Below are 17,729 nucleotides of genomic sequence, written 5' to 3' on the forward strand. Positions count from 1 at the left end.
GTAGGCCACTGGCCACCCGTGGTCATTTACACTTAGATTTAGATGAATTAAAATAAAATCAATGTAAAAACTCAGTTATTTAGGCATCATAGTGGAGACATTTCAAGTGCTCAGTCATCACATGTAACTAGAAGCTACTGAATTAGACAATGCAGGTGTAGAATATGCCCACCATCATAGCAAGTTCAGTGGATAGTACTGCTGTAGAGTAGGTCTCTTGCTCTTATCAAATAATCTGCTGATTCACATTTTGTTGAAACAGGTTTAGTCATCTGTGTCTCAATTTCTTTTTTATTTTTTTGAGACGAAGTTTTGCTCTTGTTACCCAGGCTGCAGGGCAATGGCTCGATCTCGGCTCACCGCAACCTCCGCCTCCTGGGTTCAGGCAATTCTCCTGAGTCAGCCTCCTGAGTCACTGGGATTACAGGCATGTGCCACCATACCCGGCTAATTTTTATATTTTTAGTAGAGACAGGGTTTCACTATGTTGACCAGGATGGTCTCGATCTCTTGACCTCGTGATCCACCCGCCTCGGCTTCCCAAAGTGCTGGGATTACATGTCTTTCAATTTCTATGTCTAATGCCAATATAAAAGAATGTTTAGTGCCATGGGTAATCAATGGAATAATGAAATATTCTTTAATAAAGTGGGCTTTGTAGTACATTAATATGCATTTTCCTTGTTGGAAGCACAAGAAGAGTTTTTAAAATTCAAAATTGATTTCTAAACTGCCACCCAAGGTTGGGTGTAGCAGTTCACACCTGTAATCCCAGCACTCTGGGAGGCCAAGAGAATCACTTCAGCCCAGGAGCTCGAGATCAGCCTGGGCAACACAGGGAGACCTGTATCTCTACAAATAACAACAAAAATTAGCCGGGCATGGTGGTATGCACCTGTGGTTCCAGCTATGTGAGAGGCTGAGTCCAGGAAGTTGAGTATGCAGGGAGCTGTGATTGCACCACCACACTCCAGCCTGCGTGACAGAGTGAGACTCTGTCTTGAAAAAATAAAAATAAAAATAAAAAGCCAGCCAAGCTAATGTTAACACAAAGCAGCAATACAGATGCTCATAAAGAAAATATTCCATATAATGAACATCTTTTTGGTTTGATAATTTAAATAAGGGGTATTTAATATTCCTGTTACAGTTATCACACAGAACTAAGAAAAAAATCTGGTAATGAAACTAGGTCATCTATTTATTTAATTATTGAATTAAAATACAAGAAAAAGAACAACTGGTATTTTTAGAACAATCTACAAAAAGAGTTTGACCTTGTAACTCAAATTAGAGACAGACGTATTTCATGTCCAACATTTAGTCTTATTCTTCAATTTTGTTTTCATCTTCTTTAACTCAATTTTAATTCCCCCTTTCCCTTTTTTTCCAACACTGACAAGTTCTTAATCCTTTAGAAAATCATTTCCAAAGAATGGTTTGCATTTCACTTTAGAAGGAATAAAGATAATATATTAACTTTAAAATTTACATCTTAGAAAAATATAATTATTTCTTCAAAATTATGAATTCACAGATATTAAGGTTTTAAAAAATAAATTTAAGCAAAGATATAAGAAAATTTAAAGAAAATGCTAGATAAATAACAGTAGTGGCATCTTGATAGAAAAAAATCACAAAGTTAGTATGTTAAGAACTGAAATTTAGAAAATATTGCTTAAGGTAGCCATCAGTATTACCTGGCATCAACCCCCTGGCACATCATCCCCTAATTGTTTTAGATTTATTCTAAAAAGGCCTTGTGTTGGCCACAAGAATCATGCTTGTTCCAGTTGTAATACTCCAGCATTATTTATAATCTCAGTCTTATTTTCGAACTTTCATGAAAAGGTGAGCATTTTTCCCATCTCCCCAACACATTCCACACCATAGTTAGCTTCCCTGCTGGACATGTAGCTTTTTATTCTTACCTGTCTTCCCTATACCTTTTTCTTCCTGTGAAGTCCCAATTCAATTCTGACTGGTATTGTACCTACTTCAAATATACTGAATAGTCTTGGTTTAGTGGCATTTGCTTTGAGAACTGAGATTAACATGATAAGAGTTTTTCCATCAAATCAAAATTTAACCATTACCTGTTCAACCATATGATGGGCCTGTGGACTTATATTTTTAGTTATATTTTAAAGAAGGGTAGCATAAAGCCATTGCTTTATTGAAGCATTTATCGGAGTATCCCATTACATACTTGTCCTCTATGTTGATCAGAAGGAATAAAAGTGTTCCAAAGCCAAATACATTTGGGAAATACTGAATGTTAAATTCCCCCTCTTGCAGTCTCCCATTACAAGGCATTATGGTGTCTTGATTAAACATGCAAGTTCTGTAACTAATGGCCCGAACTCGAAACTCACCCACCACTTATAAGCTCTGTGCCTCTGTTTCCTCATTTGTAAAAATTAGTGCCTAATTTGTAAACAATTAGTGCCTACCTCATAGAGTTATTGCCAAGATTAAATAGGCCATTTAATCTGTACAAAGTGGGTAATGCACTTTGTACAGAGCCAGTCACAGAGCAAGTATGCCATAGTGTTTTCTACCATAAAAAGTATATTATGTCAGGCGCAATGGCTCACACTTGTAATCCCAGCACTTTCAGAGGCTGATGCTGGTGGATCATCTGAGGTCAGGAATTTGAGACCAGCCTGGCTAATGTGGTGAAACCCCTATCTCTACTAAAATAAAAAAAATTAGCTGGGCGTGGTGGCGCTTGCCTGTAGTCCCAGCTACTCAGGAGGCTGAGGCAGGAGGATCACTTGAACCTGGTAGGAGAATCTCTTGAACTGCAAAGTTGCAGGGAGGCCAGATTGTGCCACCGCACGCCAGCCTGGGCAAGAGAGCGAGTCTCTGTAACAACAACAACAGAGTATATTAAACATTGTGAGAAGTCCTGCAGGTTAAGAACCTGTTTAACTTTGTTCAACCGAAATTTATTTGATTTTGGAAGCATCCTTCGAATATAAGTCTTTAGAATATTCACGGGTTTATTATTTTGAAGGCTTGTGTTTGAAAGCCAGGAGCTCAGAAAGCCAGTTGCTTCCTTCGAGGTACTTTTCTGTGTGAGGGTCTGCTGCCCCCACGTGGAGAGAAAGAACTTGGCCAGAAACCCAGAGTCTGCTCTGCCAAGCTCCCCACAGGTGGAATTAAGAGAAAGTAGAGCAAATAAGTGATTTTTCGGTTATTATCTGTTTTTAAATAATTTGAGGAAGAGTTATTTATTAAAATACTGAGTATAAAAATGGATATTACCATGACAACCCTATAATTAAGTACAATTAAGGTTTTCTCTGAACAGCAATGTAAGAACCAGTGATTCTCTCTTTCTTTTTCTTTCTTTCTTTCTCTTTCTTTCTTTCTTTCTTTTTCTTTTTTCTCTTTCTTTCTTCTTTTCTTTTTTTCCTTCTTTCTTTCCTTCTCTCTCTCTCTCTCTCTTTCCCTCTTTCCCCCTTTCTCTCTTTCTCTCTTGATAGAGTTTCACTCTTGTTGCCCAGGCTGAAAAGCAATGGCACAGCCTTGGCTCACCACAACCTCCGCCTCCCAGGTTCAAGCCATTCTCCTGCCTCAGCCCCCAGGTAGCTGGGATTACAGGTATGCGCCACCAAGCCTGGGTAATTTTATATTTTTTGTAGAGACAGGGTTTCTCCATGTTGGTCAGGCTGGTGTCGAAATCCCGACCTCAGGTAATCTACCCACCTCGGCCTCCCAAAGTGCTAGAATTACAGGTGTGAGCCACTGTGCCCAGCCGAGACCCGTGGTTTTCAATGGGACCATGCCAAAGAAGTTTCCACTTTCCAAGTTTCTAAAATTATAACTGTTCTTGTCTTCTCCTTCTCCTTTTTCTCTTTATTTTTATTACTATTAAATATGAGGCATTTTGTTGAATACAGTTGGGAAGATAGACATAAAAGCAATAATCTAACTACTCATACTAGAGAACATGGGGTGATGGAGGGAAAACCTGGGCATTGTTCAGTTGTTGGCCGGAGGTGCGGAGCAGCAGAGTGCCTTTGATCAGGTGAAGCAGAAGTAAGGATGTATCGGAAAGGCACTGAGGAGCTTGGCTCCCAGTGCCAATGTGTAGAAGGAATGGAAGCAGGAAAGCTCCAGCCTCCTCAGCAGCAGAAATTCATGAGCTTTCTGTAATGCATCATTAACACTATTCATTTCTAATGACAGTTTTTGTATCTCTGTGTTTACAGTCAGACAGAAGGGAGCTGATTGGCTAAACTGAGATGAGATGTGCACTGAATATTTCCGGTTTGCTTCTCTGCGTCCATTCTTCTTTCTTTCCCACTCTTGTCTACTCTGCTCTGAGCCCCAGGCAGGTCAGCTTGAATGTAATGAGTCATGTGCCCTTTGCCCTCTGACTTCCAGTTGGGTTCAGCCAATGGAGAGTGCTGTAGGAGATCAGAAGAAAAGAGGGGACTGACTGAGGTATTTATTCCCCCAGCTCCTTCCCTGCTGGGCCCTGTGGCCTGGTTAACTCCCTCCACTCAAGGTAATAGCTCCTGTCAAAGGTCTTTCTTTCCATTTAAGGCCATTTAGGGCTGGGGCATTGCCTATTTCTTTTAGATTTCCTTACAACTTGCCCATTGCTTGTATCCAGTCCCCATAATGAATTCCTCCCAATTTACTCAATTTGAGTATCCCTTCTGTTCCTGCTGGGTCCTGATAGGTAATAGAGAACTACCACAGAATCCATCAGGCAATTACTCAGTGTCTCTGTGCTACACTTCCTCAGCTGAAAAATAGGTCAATACTTCATAGGGTTACAGTAAGGCTTAAGTGGGTTAATATATGTAAAGCTTGGCACATTAAAAACCTTTAACAAATGTAGGCTATTATCATCAGCATTTTGTCCTTGCAATGAGGACATTAAATGTATTTTTATAAATGTGATTAAAAATGTTATTTTTGTAAGGGACTTCACATAAGCACGTGTCAAACTCAGTAAAGATTCATGTGTGACCAAGTGTCTCCATTTGGGCCAGGAGAAAGTGAGATTATAGTAGTTCTGGTAGCCTTGCCAGGGGTAGGTAGGTAGTAGGTTTCTGAATGAATTGTATGAACTGACTTATGTTAACTTCTTGGAGATGGGCTGTGAGAAGCTTCCACCCACTGATCACTCCCAACCACTGAACCCAACACTAATGAGAGTCCATCTTCAGAGGAGCACTAAAGGGACACACTGCCTTCTCTTCATGGAACAACCCTACCTGATGGCCCATCCTGCATGATTACAAATATTCCCTTTAAAAACATCTCCTTCCAGGAAAAGCTCTGGACCCCAGAACACCACATAACAGATTTACTTACTCTTCACAAACCAAAACCAGATTCACAATGTCTGCCCTTAACTTCTATATTCTAGACCTGTGGTGTCCTAGAAAGGAAGGGACTTGCTGAGAAGGCTCCATTTTGGGACATGGCCTGATTTGTTTAGCAAGATTTTGTTTCTTTGAGTTTTGTTTGTTTTCCCCCAAGATAAGAAGTTACCACCGTCCTGACATTGAAGAGTATCATTAAAGGCAGGCAACATAACTTTGTTAAAAAAGCATGAGGTCTGAAGCCAGAGACACCTGGGTTTGAACCCTAATTTGGTCATTTATTATTAGCTGGATGACCTTGAGAAAGTTACTTAACATCTCTGGGCTGAAGGATCATCATCAGTAAATTGGGGGATACGTCTCGTTTCTGTAGGATTCTTGTGAAGATTGCGAGAAGATAGAAACTGCCTGACAAGTTACCTGACACGATCGATAAACAGTGGCTATGATTGGCAGAAATAGTAGTCATTTTCATTGTTAAAGTCCTTGCCTGTCATGCAGAGATACTCCAGAGCATCTCATAGACCCATAGATTCTGGATTGGGAGGGGCCAAAATAACCAGTTACTTCAATAACCCTGCTGGGCACAGCATTTCACACCTGTTATCCCAGCACTCTGGGAGGCAGAAGCAGGTGGATCATGAGGGCAGGAGTTCAAGACCAGCCTGGTCAACATGGTGACCCTCATCTCTACTAAAAACACAAAAATTAGCTGGGTGTGGTGGCAGGTGCTTGTAATCCCAGCTACTCAGGAGGCTGAGGCAGAGAATTGCTTGAACCCAGGAGGCAGAGGTTGCAGTGAGCCAAGATTGCACCACTGTACTCCAGCCTGGGCTACAGAACAAGACTCTATCTCAAAAGCAAACAAACAAAACAACAACAACCAAAAAAAACCAGAAACAAACAAACAACAAAAACAACCTCTTCTTCCCAACCCCCTGCCAGACAGAATTCTACAGAGCCAGTGGGCAACATGTAGGGATCCTCCTGGGACTTCCAGCTGGCTTATATCTAGACACATAACTACAGTGTGCATTTAGTGAGGGTTCACTTTGTGATGGGCACTGCTCTAAGATTTCCTTAAATATTTTCTAAGTTAATGCTCAACACAATCTATGTTGTAATTCCTACCATTGCCCCCATTTTACAGATGATGAAACTAAGCCTCAAAGGGGTTGACTTTTCCAAAGTCACATAGCTCATGAGTGGACTCAGAATTTGACCTCAGGCAGCCCTCATTTTTAACTGCTCTATTATGCTGGCTCAATATCTGGCTAAAAGACACTGCAAAATGGGGCCATAGGTGTCACACGCCAGCATGGCTACTAGGACTGAATTGACTAATCAGCATAGCAACCGATCTGATTGATTTGAGCATGCTGCATCTATTGGAAATATAGGTGTTCTATAGACCAGAGCTTTTCAACCCTGGAAGTATGCATATGAGGATCACTTGTGGAGCTTTTCAAAAAGTATCAGTGCCTCTATCTCACTGAAAGAGATTGTTATTTAATTGCTCTGGGGTGGAATCTGGGCCCAGAAAATTTTCAAATCTCCCAAAAAGTTCTAATACGTAGCCAGTGTTGAGAATCACTGGCGTAGATTCTTCTCATCCTTGATGGTGCCACTTAGTCACAGAACTTCTTGGAGTTCTTTACAGGTTGGGTTTGTTTATCTTGACATTTAGTTCAGAAATAGTTAGCTGGTCCTCATACACTAGGCAATAATAAATTGTGTAAATTCTGACTTGGGACACCACTTTGCATAGAAATATGAGACTTTTCAAAGAGAACATTTTTCTGTATTGCTAACTGTAGTCAAGTTTCCTTTGGAAAATGGCAACATCCAAATCTCTTTTTCCTACTAATCATGTATTGCAAAAAGATTGCCTTGAAACTTTGCAAGGCAGCCAACACCATTCAGTAAATTACACCATGTAACTGGCTTAGGCCTCATTAGACTTGCCCTCTTTGGCCTTATCAAGGGAACAGCCACTTCCCTTTGCAATCCCTTCTGGGAATGGATTTCTTCACTTTCCCCTGAAAGGTCAAGACATCCATCTTTCCCTGAATCTCTCATCAAGTAGTGATGGTTCAGCCTTTTTTGTTATTGTCTTGTGCCTCTCTTTTGGGGAGGAATTTTACTAAAAAATTAAAGGTGTCTGCAATTGTAGATAATTTATATTTGAAACCAAAACAGAACAATCTCATTTTGAAAAAGAATACTTAGAGTGAATTGTGTTAGATGTCTAATCAGCATTCACCTTTCTCTTTCCTAACAGGATATAATTTTGTTTAGGTGTGTGTCCCCTTCTCTGTACAGCTCATGTGTATTCAACATCCATGTATGCTCAAATTCCATTTGCTTATCCTTCTCCGCTGTGACCTAGAGTCTGAGTGCCTGATCTGGTGTTGGGTGTGCACTGGTGGCATTAATGGCTCCCCTGCACTGTGGCTTTCAGAGTGAGGTTGAATATTTATTCTTCCTGCTTCCTTCTTTGCTAGGTAGTTGCAAGATGACAGCATCCCTCTATGAATGGATAAAGAACCTCTTCGGTAACCCTCCCTATCTGATTCTCAGCACTTGTGTTCCATTAACAGCCCCTAATCCTTAGGCTGAGGGCAGTATTGGTTCCTGTTGCTGCCAGCCCTGGATACTGCACCGTCCCTTGCTGGGTTTCCTAAACTTTGCCCACAACTTTATAAATAGTCACTTTATTATCATTAAACTAGTTAAATGTGCTGTCTGCTCCCTACTGGGACATTGACTGAGATGTGTGACTCAGATCTCCATTCCCAGGGTCTGGATCTTGATTATCCTAATCTAGTCACAGTATCTCATGTACCAGTGACCACTTCAGACACTGGGGTTAAGGCAATCAGTGGGTGGAACTTCCTTAAGAAATATTGTGATGCAGAGGTGAGCACCTGACTTACATTGGCCAATTAGATGTAAGGGAAATAGGAAGTACCTGGGCTTCAGCTTCTGCTAGTATCTGTCTTGTGAGTGAGAGGGAAGATACTGTGAGCACAAAGACAACACCTCACAGGGCAGAGCCCGGAATTATGGCACTGGAGCCCTGCCTGTCATATCTATGGGCTTATTGCCATGGGAAATAATAAATCTCTTCATAGGTTAAACCCATTTTAGTTTTGTTTTTGTTTTGTAATTTGCTGCTGAAAGCAGCATATCTAATATGATTTATTAGCATTTCTTTTAGTTGTATAGCAGCCATGGGGTTTAAGGCATTTCCCATGCATTGTTCATTTTTGTTGTTTTAATAGCCAAGTTAATGATTATAATCATGGTAATAGCTAAGGTAATTATATCTATGTTGTAGGCACAATCCAAAGCACTTTATAAATGTTAATTTGGTTAATCATCACAACTCTATTCAATAGGTACTACTATCATTCCTTTATGATTATTAAGGGACAGAGAAAAGGCACTGAGATTTCAAAAACATGTATCAGGTCACCCAACTGGTAAGCAGCAAAGCTGAAATTCGATCTCAGGCAGTCCAGTCCCAGAGTTCATGTTCTTTATCACTGTATCGTACCATTCATGTTTCAAGTGAGAAAACTGAGGCTCAGAGAGCCAATGAACTAGTTAGAATCGGGAGAACTAATATTGAGCAAAATCTACTGCTATTTCCACTATGCCACATTTTCCTTCCAGTGAGCTTCCCATCAAGTCCTGTTCAATAATTTGTGGGGCAGTTAATGCAAATGAGAGCTCTCCACCCTTCCAGGGTGTCCTTGTGGAACTGGGACAACAAGTGGGGAGAGACTCCATCTAGGGGCCACTAAATATAGTGTAGCCTTGATTACATACATGATATTCAAATCTTATACACTCTTTAAAATAATTCTGCAAACAAGTATACCCCTCAGATATTTTTAAGTTATTGACTAAAATTTATTCTATGTTGTAAAAATATCATTCCTGTTGTATTAAAATATTCACATTTAAAATTGAAATGTGATTCCATTGCAACTTAATATAATAATCCAGCCAAAAGCTGTGGTATGTACTTTGCTAATAGTTAGAAATTTTCTATCTGACCTCCCTTCTTGAAACCATATTTTCATTTCCTATTGCTCACAAAATTGTGTTGCAATGCAATACATTTTATTCCTAAAAGCATTTGATTGATCTTCACCCACAAAAAATATAAATTAAGCCACTTTCAAATTTTTTTATGACTCTAAGATCCTGAGGGTTAAAATATGTTTTGGATTGAGTGACATTTACAAATATTATTAATGCACAATTTATAAATAATTGCTAACCACGAAAGTGCACAGAATTGGAAATGCATTTGTTAATTAGAAAGATGGAAAATTTTTTAACTCTCTTAGTTTATATAAAACTTGTTTGTTACTAAAATGAAGCAGGAACCAGTATTGATTGTATTTGTTTGGGGTTTTCCCCCATTTTTTATAGTTGTAGATGGTGAGAAACTGTATAGTAATTCCACTCAATTCTTTGAACACCTTCAGGTTATTTGGCAAAAGTACATTGTGATCTATGACCCAAAATGATTTTGATGAGCAATCAAATGTTTATTTTCTTCACAGTCTTTATCAGACAAAAGAATTATATCCTTTGTTTGTTTCTGTTAGTCTCCCCTCCTGCCTCCCTATCTATATATCAAGATACAGATATTATAAAAGCAGGAATCTTGTCTGTATGCTTTGGACTAGTGTCTGGCACATCGTAGGTGCTTAAGAAATATTTGTTGAACAATGCCTAGGGCAACGCAAATTAAAAGGAAAGGCAAGTACAGTGATTCTGTTAGGACAGGGGATAAGGGAAGATTGGATGTGTAGGTGATTGTGATCTTCATGATCTCTACTGTTAAAGCTTCCTTCTTTACCATGAGTAGTAGCTTCTCTGAAGCGCTATTGTTGCCGCAGAACAGGAATTCTTCCCCCATCCCCACATGTGCAGTGAGGACAGCTAATTTTCCTGTATCTCTGGCCTCGGGTACCTTAGCAGACTTCCCTCTATCCTGTCTTCTGTAGATTCTCTTACTAGATTCCCCAGTAGGCTGAATGGCCACCTGTGGTGTCCTTGGGTGATTTTGGTGTGTCTGGTGTTTCCATGAAATTTGGTTCATTCCCCAGCTCTCTGTAACTTAGACAAATGCTTCTAGAAAAGTTCCAGTAATACTTAACAATACCACACTTAACATTTTCATGCTATTGGAAGGTCTACAAATTAAAATTTCATATCTAATTTTTATAATTACCATGGGTTCATGAGGTGAACACCCTTAATTTAAAGGTGAGAAAACTGAGGCTTAGGAAGGTAAAAATCACATGCCCAATGTTACATCATCCTCGGATGGCTGAGTATGAGTTTTAATGCCTCAACTAGCAATAGTATAGATTTAATTTAAGTCCAGCTTGGTTCAGCAACAACTTATCAGGGAGACTACAAAAAAATAGCTTAATGTAACTGAGTTTTAGCTGACTCAGTAAAAGCAACCATTAAGACCATTTGATGTCAGAAGGAAATTATTATGTATAGCCTTAACACTCCGCAGTGCATTATTTTTTCTGCCATGAAGCAGTATTAGTATTATTCCCATTTTAAAGATGAAAAAACTGAGGTATAACATAGCAGAACAGCATAGTCCTCAAGAATCTGGGCTTTTGGCCAGGTGCGGTGGCTCATGCCTATAATCCCAGCATGTTTGGAGGCCAAGGTGGGAGGATTGCTTGAGGTCAGGAGTTCAAATCCAGCCTGGCCAACATAGTGAAACCCTGTCTTTACTAAAAATATAAACAAGAAAAATTAGCTGGGCATGGTAGCATGCATCTGTAATCCCAGCTACTCAGGAGGCTGAGGCAGAAGTATCACTTGAACCCAGGAAGCGGAGGTTGCAGTGAACCAAGATCATGCCATTGCACTCAGCCTGGGTGATAGAGAAAGACTCTGCAAGAAAAAAAAAAAAAAAAGAGAGAGAGAGAGAAGAAAAGAGTATGAGAGTGTGGGCTTTGGAGTCCAGCTACTTGAGCCAGATCCTGGCTCTATCACTAACTAGCTAAGTAACTTTGTGCAAATTATGTAATACCTGCCAGGCACAAGGTAAGAGTCAATATAATATATGTCATCCAAGGTTGGGCAATTTTTCCAAGGCCTCAAACAAACCATGATAGTGCCAAGGTTCAAAGCTAATTGGCCAGTTTGGTTTTGAAGACCATGCTCTGTACCATAACACTGTTATAGAGCCAGAAAGTCAGAAGATGTCAGAAAGATAAATATGAGAGGCAAAGAAATGCTGGAGGTTTGAGAAGCTGATAAAAAGTACAGGCAAGAGAGAGAAGAGCCACTTGTCGCACATCAGGGCATTTTACTGTTTGTCAAGAAATTGAATTTCCCTTAGTTGTCCTTTCCAAAGGTTCCAGTAAAAAATTATATTTCTCAAGAATGCTTTTTTTTGCCATAATGACATTTCTTTAGAAAGCAGTACTGTTTCTAAAATAGGACCCAAGGCAGCCCAGCTTCATTTGGGTTAAAAGTTCTAAAAGAATCTCAGCAGTTCACTATGGTTAGAGCCTCCAGTGTAGGGTATTGGAAAGAAGGGGCAGAAATTAATTCCTGGAGCAAACACCACCGTGTGTTTCCTAGGTGGTGATATGGTCTACGTGCTATAGATCCTCATTCTGTCCTAGGCACCGACCAACCAACTGGTCAAGGTATCAGCTCACTAAGGGTGGCCAGGCAGAAGCAAGCTTTCTTCTCTGTTTCTGTCTATTCTCACCTCAGAACCCATACTAATTAGGACTCCTTTTCTCCCCAGGAAACTTTATTCAAGAAGCCCCACTTCCCCTTCCAAGGTAGGTTGGTTCCTGGAAATATTCTTGGCCTGGAAAAGATAAATGGCTTCCTATTTTCAGCTGTTGTTAGGTATTATTTGTGGCCACCTGCTAGATGCCAATAAACAGACTCTGCATGAAACAATAGCCTTTTTGTCTTCCAAAAACTAGCTTTTCTCTTAGCCTGTAGTACCTATAATAACAAACCTAATACCAGCAACCATATCTATCATGCACTATACAATCCTGACATTTGCTTGTTGAAATGAATCCTGTGTTTTTGAGAAGGTCACCTCACCTGACTTCAGTCGGGGAATTGCTGTGCTGCAGAATGTGTGTGGTCTCTTTTCAGTTTGGAGATTTATAAATCTGGTATGTACCATGAGATCCCTTATGGTTCCTCAATAAAATTCTATTGTTGTTTATTGTTTTCAATAGGAAAAATGAGAACTAACATTTCCTGGACATTAACTATATGCCATTTTACTTACTGTATACAGAATATATAATCTTTACCAAAAAGAATGTGAAGTATGTATTATTCTCATTATCCCCAATTCATAAACAAGGAGACCAAAGTTTAGGTAGGTTAAATAAATTTCCCAAGGTTACTCAGCTCAGAGTAGAGGAGGAAAGATGTAAACCCAGCCCAGACTACTCACGCCAGACTACTCACTCCACTACGTGGAATTACTCTCTCATGTTACACATGAATAGGAGAGTTCAATTTACCTTTGTCTATGTATTTGGGGTTAGAGTTTTCGTAGTAAAGCATATTCAGTGGCCTGAATTTCTAATCATATTCCTAGGAAAGATAGGGATCTGCCTGTCAGGTTCCTGCATGATAGTGGCAATGGTGGCATTTATATTCAGTGCACATAAAAAAATTGCCTGGAATGATGTTCTCCAGATTCATCCATGTCCCTACAAATGACACAAACTCATCATTTCTGATTGCTGCATAATATTCCATGGTGTATATGTGCCACATTTTCCCAATCCAGTCTATAAACACTGGGGTCTATTGGGTGGAAAAGGGGAGGGCCAGCGGGAGGGGGAGCTGGGGAGGGATAACCTAGGAGAAATGCCAAATGTGGGTGAAGGGGAGAAAGGAAGCAAAACACACTGCCATGTGTGTACCTATGCAACTATCTTGCATGTTCTGCACATGTACCCCAAAACCTAAAATGCAATTAAAAAAAAAAACTTTCTACTTGGCAGGAAAAAAAAAAACACTTGCCTGGAATCTTCTTTTTGGAAGGTTGAAGAGTATAATCAATAAGTTGTGAGGTGGAATTAAGAGAAACCAGTTCATTTTACTTACAAGGTGAGAGTGGTTTATACTAGATTCATGATTGCTCACCAGGTAACAGCAGTTGTCAAGATCTTGTATTTTTCTGTGGAAATCAGGAAACTGTAAGTAAAAGAAATGAAGATACCTGAGATACAAGACAAAAAAGAGATATTAGAATTAATAATTTATAGGATAAGGGCTTATAGATGAGAATCTTGGGGAAAAAGAACAATGCAGAAGTTTGTCTGAGCAACACACACTATCATCACTATCATCACCACCACCATCATCATCCTCATCATCATTATCTTCATCGTTGTCATCATCACCATCGTATGCACCTCTGTCCTAGTTTGGGTCTTTCAGAAGCAGATGCTGAGAAAAGGATCCTTGTGAAAATAGTATAGTTGGGAACTAAAAATAGAAAACTGGGAAATAGAGACAGGTAAGGCAATAATTACATGGAATGTTATCAGGCAGGCAGCTATTACTGTGGGCAGCTGAGCTTACTGCCTCTGATAAAACTTTGAAAGCCAGTGAGGGAGAAAGCCTGGTCACTGGTAGAGAGATGATGAGAGGTTATTAATTCCTAGGCACGTTTGGTCTACTATGAGGGAACAGTGCCTTAGAAACTGAATAAAACTTTCAAAAGATAAACAGGAGGTGCAGTTGGCAGCCAGTCATCCTGCACTGAAGAAGAAAGGGAAGAAGGGTTGGGGAGGGTCACTGAGAGCATCTGAAGCAATTTTGCTTTTAGGGGGTAAGAGACAAATGGAAGCTATCATGTACTGAATGATTAGAATTCATTTTATTTTCACTGTGTAGAAAATATGTATTATTGTTGGCATTTCAGAGTTAACAAGAGGTACAGAGAGGTAACATATTTGTTTATGTGGGATTAGTTGGTAAGTGCCGCAGCTGGGAGTTGAATCCAGAGGGACTGACTCAAACCTTCCATCTTCTTCCATCTAACTGTGCAGACTGTAGCCTCAGGTTCCTTAACCTATTAATTTCCAGCTCCATCCCTCTTGTTCATGACGGATATTTTTATCCAAAAAGGATCCAATTTTCTTCTAGTGAATTTCCACTGTCCTTGATTTGCATTTTTTCCACGTAGGATTAGTGATAATAACTACTACGGTTAGCACACTCCTAAGCTCCTTACAGGCTTGTCTTACTTAATACTCCCATCAAACTTGTAGGGTGAATACTGTTATATTCTCACATTACCAATGAGGAATCCATAGCACAAGGTGATGAATATCTTGCTTAAGGTCATATATTCAGTGAATGGCAAAAACATGGTTCAGCCCTTGCTTAACCACGATGTTCTGCTGTCTCCTTAGTTAGAAAGGTTTGAAATAATAAAGTTGTGTGTAGACTGTGGCACATGGCAATTCCAGGAACTACCTTTAAAGTGGAACAGGTTTGTAATCATAGCCAATCCAGGAAATGGCAGAACTTTATCTCCATTCTCAGTTTTTATTCAGAGCATCTGCATAGAGAAATACAATGATTTACCTCTTTCTTTTGGGTGAGCATGCCCACATCTGAGCTCTTGTTTTAAGGCATCATTAACATGGTGACAATGGACTTACAAATGTTACATTTTGTATAAATTTTCACCTGAGACAAAGCACCCTTGGCCTTGATAGCCAGTCTGAATTCTAGATGATGAATCTTTACTTCAAAGGATTGAAAGGGAGAGATTCAGTAATTGAAATATTCATGTACTTGCATTTATTTATTTATTTATTTATTTGAGACAGAGTCTTGCTCTGTCACCCAGGCTGGAGTGCAGTGGTGTCATCTCGGCTCACTGCAACCTCTGCCTCCGGGGTTCAAGTGATTCTTCTGCCTCAGCCTCCTGAGTAGTGGATTACAGGTGTGCACCACCATGCCCAGCTAATTTTTGTAATTTTAATAGAGACAGTGTTTCGCCATGTTGGTCAGGCTGATCTTGAACTCCTGACCTCGTGATCTGCCCACCTCAGCCTCCCAAAGTCCTAGGATTACAGGTGTGAGCCATACCACGCCCAGCCCATGTACTTGCTTTTTTTACCTCAAATTTCAGTAGTATATTTTTATTATATAAAATATTGAGATAAAAATAAAAACAGCAACAGTAACAAGTTCAAATTACCTTTAATCACATCATCTCTCTTCTTTTTAAAACAGCAGGTGGGGTAAAGAGCAAGAGCAGGTCTTTGACCATCATTTCAGACTCAGTAGTAACTACTGGCAACATTTCCACTTGCCAGTCCCTTTTTACCTCTGTGATCATACAAATATACATATGTGCCACGTACGTGCATATACATCATTAATAGCTTTTTTCAAAAAATGGAAATGTGGTCATGCTTTTTGTTTGCTTAAAAATATCCCATAGACTTCCCTAAGTCAGGATTTATAGATTGACTTAATTTTATTTTGAACTCTTGAACAATGCTCTGTTACATAGGTAATAATTTATCTGAGCTATCTCTTGCTAATAGACATTTGCCTTGTATTGCAACATTTGCTGCAAAGATCATGTTGGTGTATTCTTTTATACTCCCCAAAGAGTGTCTTTTTAGAGCATGTAGCACTTGCCTGAAGATATCAGGTGGTTGTTTTTTTCTCTCTTCCATTAAGTAGGTAATGAGTATTTTGTTTACAGATTTCCAGCCCTTTTACAAACATTTCCTGCTTCTGATTCTAGTTTAGACGCCCATAACAAATAGTATTAATGTATGTCTTAAATTCTTAAAAGAAACAGCATGTCAGTATTCTCATTCTAATGCCCAACAAAGAAGTAAACTTAATGACCACCTTTCACCTTTTTCTATCTTTTCCCCACTGCCTAGGTCCAGCCTCCCACCTTCTCTAGGGCCGGCTGCTGAGTCCTTTGGGGGTTTACAGAGACCAAACACTTGGAAGCCATTGTTCAAATGAATTAAAATATGCTTCCAAGAATTCCCCACCCATCCCCCCACACTCCTCCCCATGCATACACAAAGGTCCAACTCTTTGAACAAAGGTTGCATCTGCAAAAAGCTTCTTCAATCTTGAAGAAACAGACTTTCTCACTGAGCTCTCCCCTGCACTTAAAATGGAAGCCAGTAGAAAAGATCAGCCTGAAGCATCTCACACTCTCTCCACACCTTCCAGCAGAAGGAGAGAAATCCCAGGTCCCAACTTATCTGGGTCCTGGAGACCCAACCTTCTTCTCAGCTGTCTCCGTGAGATCTGAATATTGGCAGGTCTGGGAAGAAGAGAGGTAGGGAGTGTGAAGACCTCCCAGTGGCTGGGGAAAGGGGAACACCTGGAAGGGATGGATAAGGGAATTCCACATCTGGCCAACCTCTCCCCCACGAAGAACCAAGTTAGAAAGGATGTGGAGATGGGGTGGGGAGGGGAAAGTGGATGAGGACTGCACTTATTATCCTGGAAAACCTCAGCTTCCTGTACTGAGGAAAACCTCAGTACAGCGAGGCCTATGAGATGTCTCTAGTCCCTTTCTCTCTCATTTGTGAGCAAAAGGAGTTTCCAAGAAAAGTGGTACCTGAAGGACGTGGGATACCTTCAAATCAGGCCTCCACCCTGCCGTCTCCGGGGCCTCCGCGGCCGTCTCCTCCCCTCTGTCTGAGCATTGCCTCTCGGCACGGCAACTGAGTTCCCAGAGAGGGGCCAACCTCGATCTCCATCGGGCGCCCCTTTCTCATCTCTCGGGTTCTGATTCCTCCTGGGTGTTTAGCTCAAGGCTGGATTCTAGCAGCCTAGAAGACACCCACCAAGTGTGGGTGGAGAGGACGCAGAGCAAGAGAGGGCCGATCCGATCTGCAGCCACACTCCATGTCCTCCGAGTGGAACTGCAGACGCCACAGCGCAGGAAGGGTACAAGGGCCACAAGGCGGGAGCTGTCCGTGGTTCTGACCGGCGTCGCCGCGTGGGTATTTAAAGGCTGAGGTAGCCCGCCTACCTTCTGCTAAACCCAAGGGAGGAGTCATTGGTTTTAATTAACCCACTCATAGGCAAGGTCTGAGAGCCGCGTTTCTGCGCCCTTTGCAGCGCAAACCACTGCTGGGGCAAATCTGAAGGTTTCTTTTTGGGTACTTCGTCAGTGCCATTTCTCTTTGAGGACTTAGAAAACTTTATTTGGATACCTCTCATTTTCTAGTTTCCCCTATCCTCCAGAATGTATCCACCCCCGCCCGTTCTCTCCCCTGCCCCACAAACGAATCTAGACAGAAAAGCACAAAATGAGGGCTGCAGTAGCCA

The 17,729-nt window shown here is 40.6% G+C and overlaps 1 long non-coding RNA gene across 1 annotated transcript in view; it reads right to left on the bottom strand.

Moving 5' to 3' along the window:
* LOC108593209 (uncharacterized) overlaps positions 1–17,376 on the bottom strand; it is a 42,113-nt gene extending 24,737 nt beyond the window's left edge. The window contains exons 1-2 of the long non-coding RNA XR_001913622.5: positions 17,014–17,376; positions 13,539–13,589 (exon numbers count right to left, since the gene is read on the bottom strand). This is a non-coding gene — a long non-coding RNA (uncharacterized LOC108593209). The remainder of the gene's footprint in view (positions 1–13,538; positions 13,590–17,013) is intronic.
* Between the last annotated feature and the right edge of the window lie 353 nt (positions 17,377–17,729).

This window comes from Callithrix jacchus, chromosome 9 (assembly GCF_049354715.1).
Source record: "Callithrix jacchus isolate 240 chromosome 9, calJac240_pri, whole genome shotgun sequence".
NCBI lineage: Eukaryota > Metazoa > Chordata > Mammalia > Primates > Cebidae > Callithrix > Callithrix jacchus.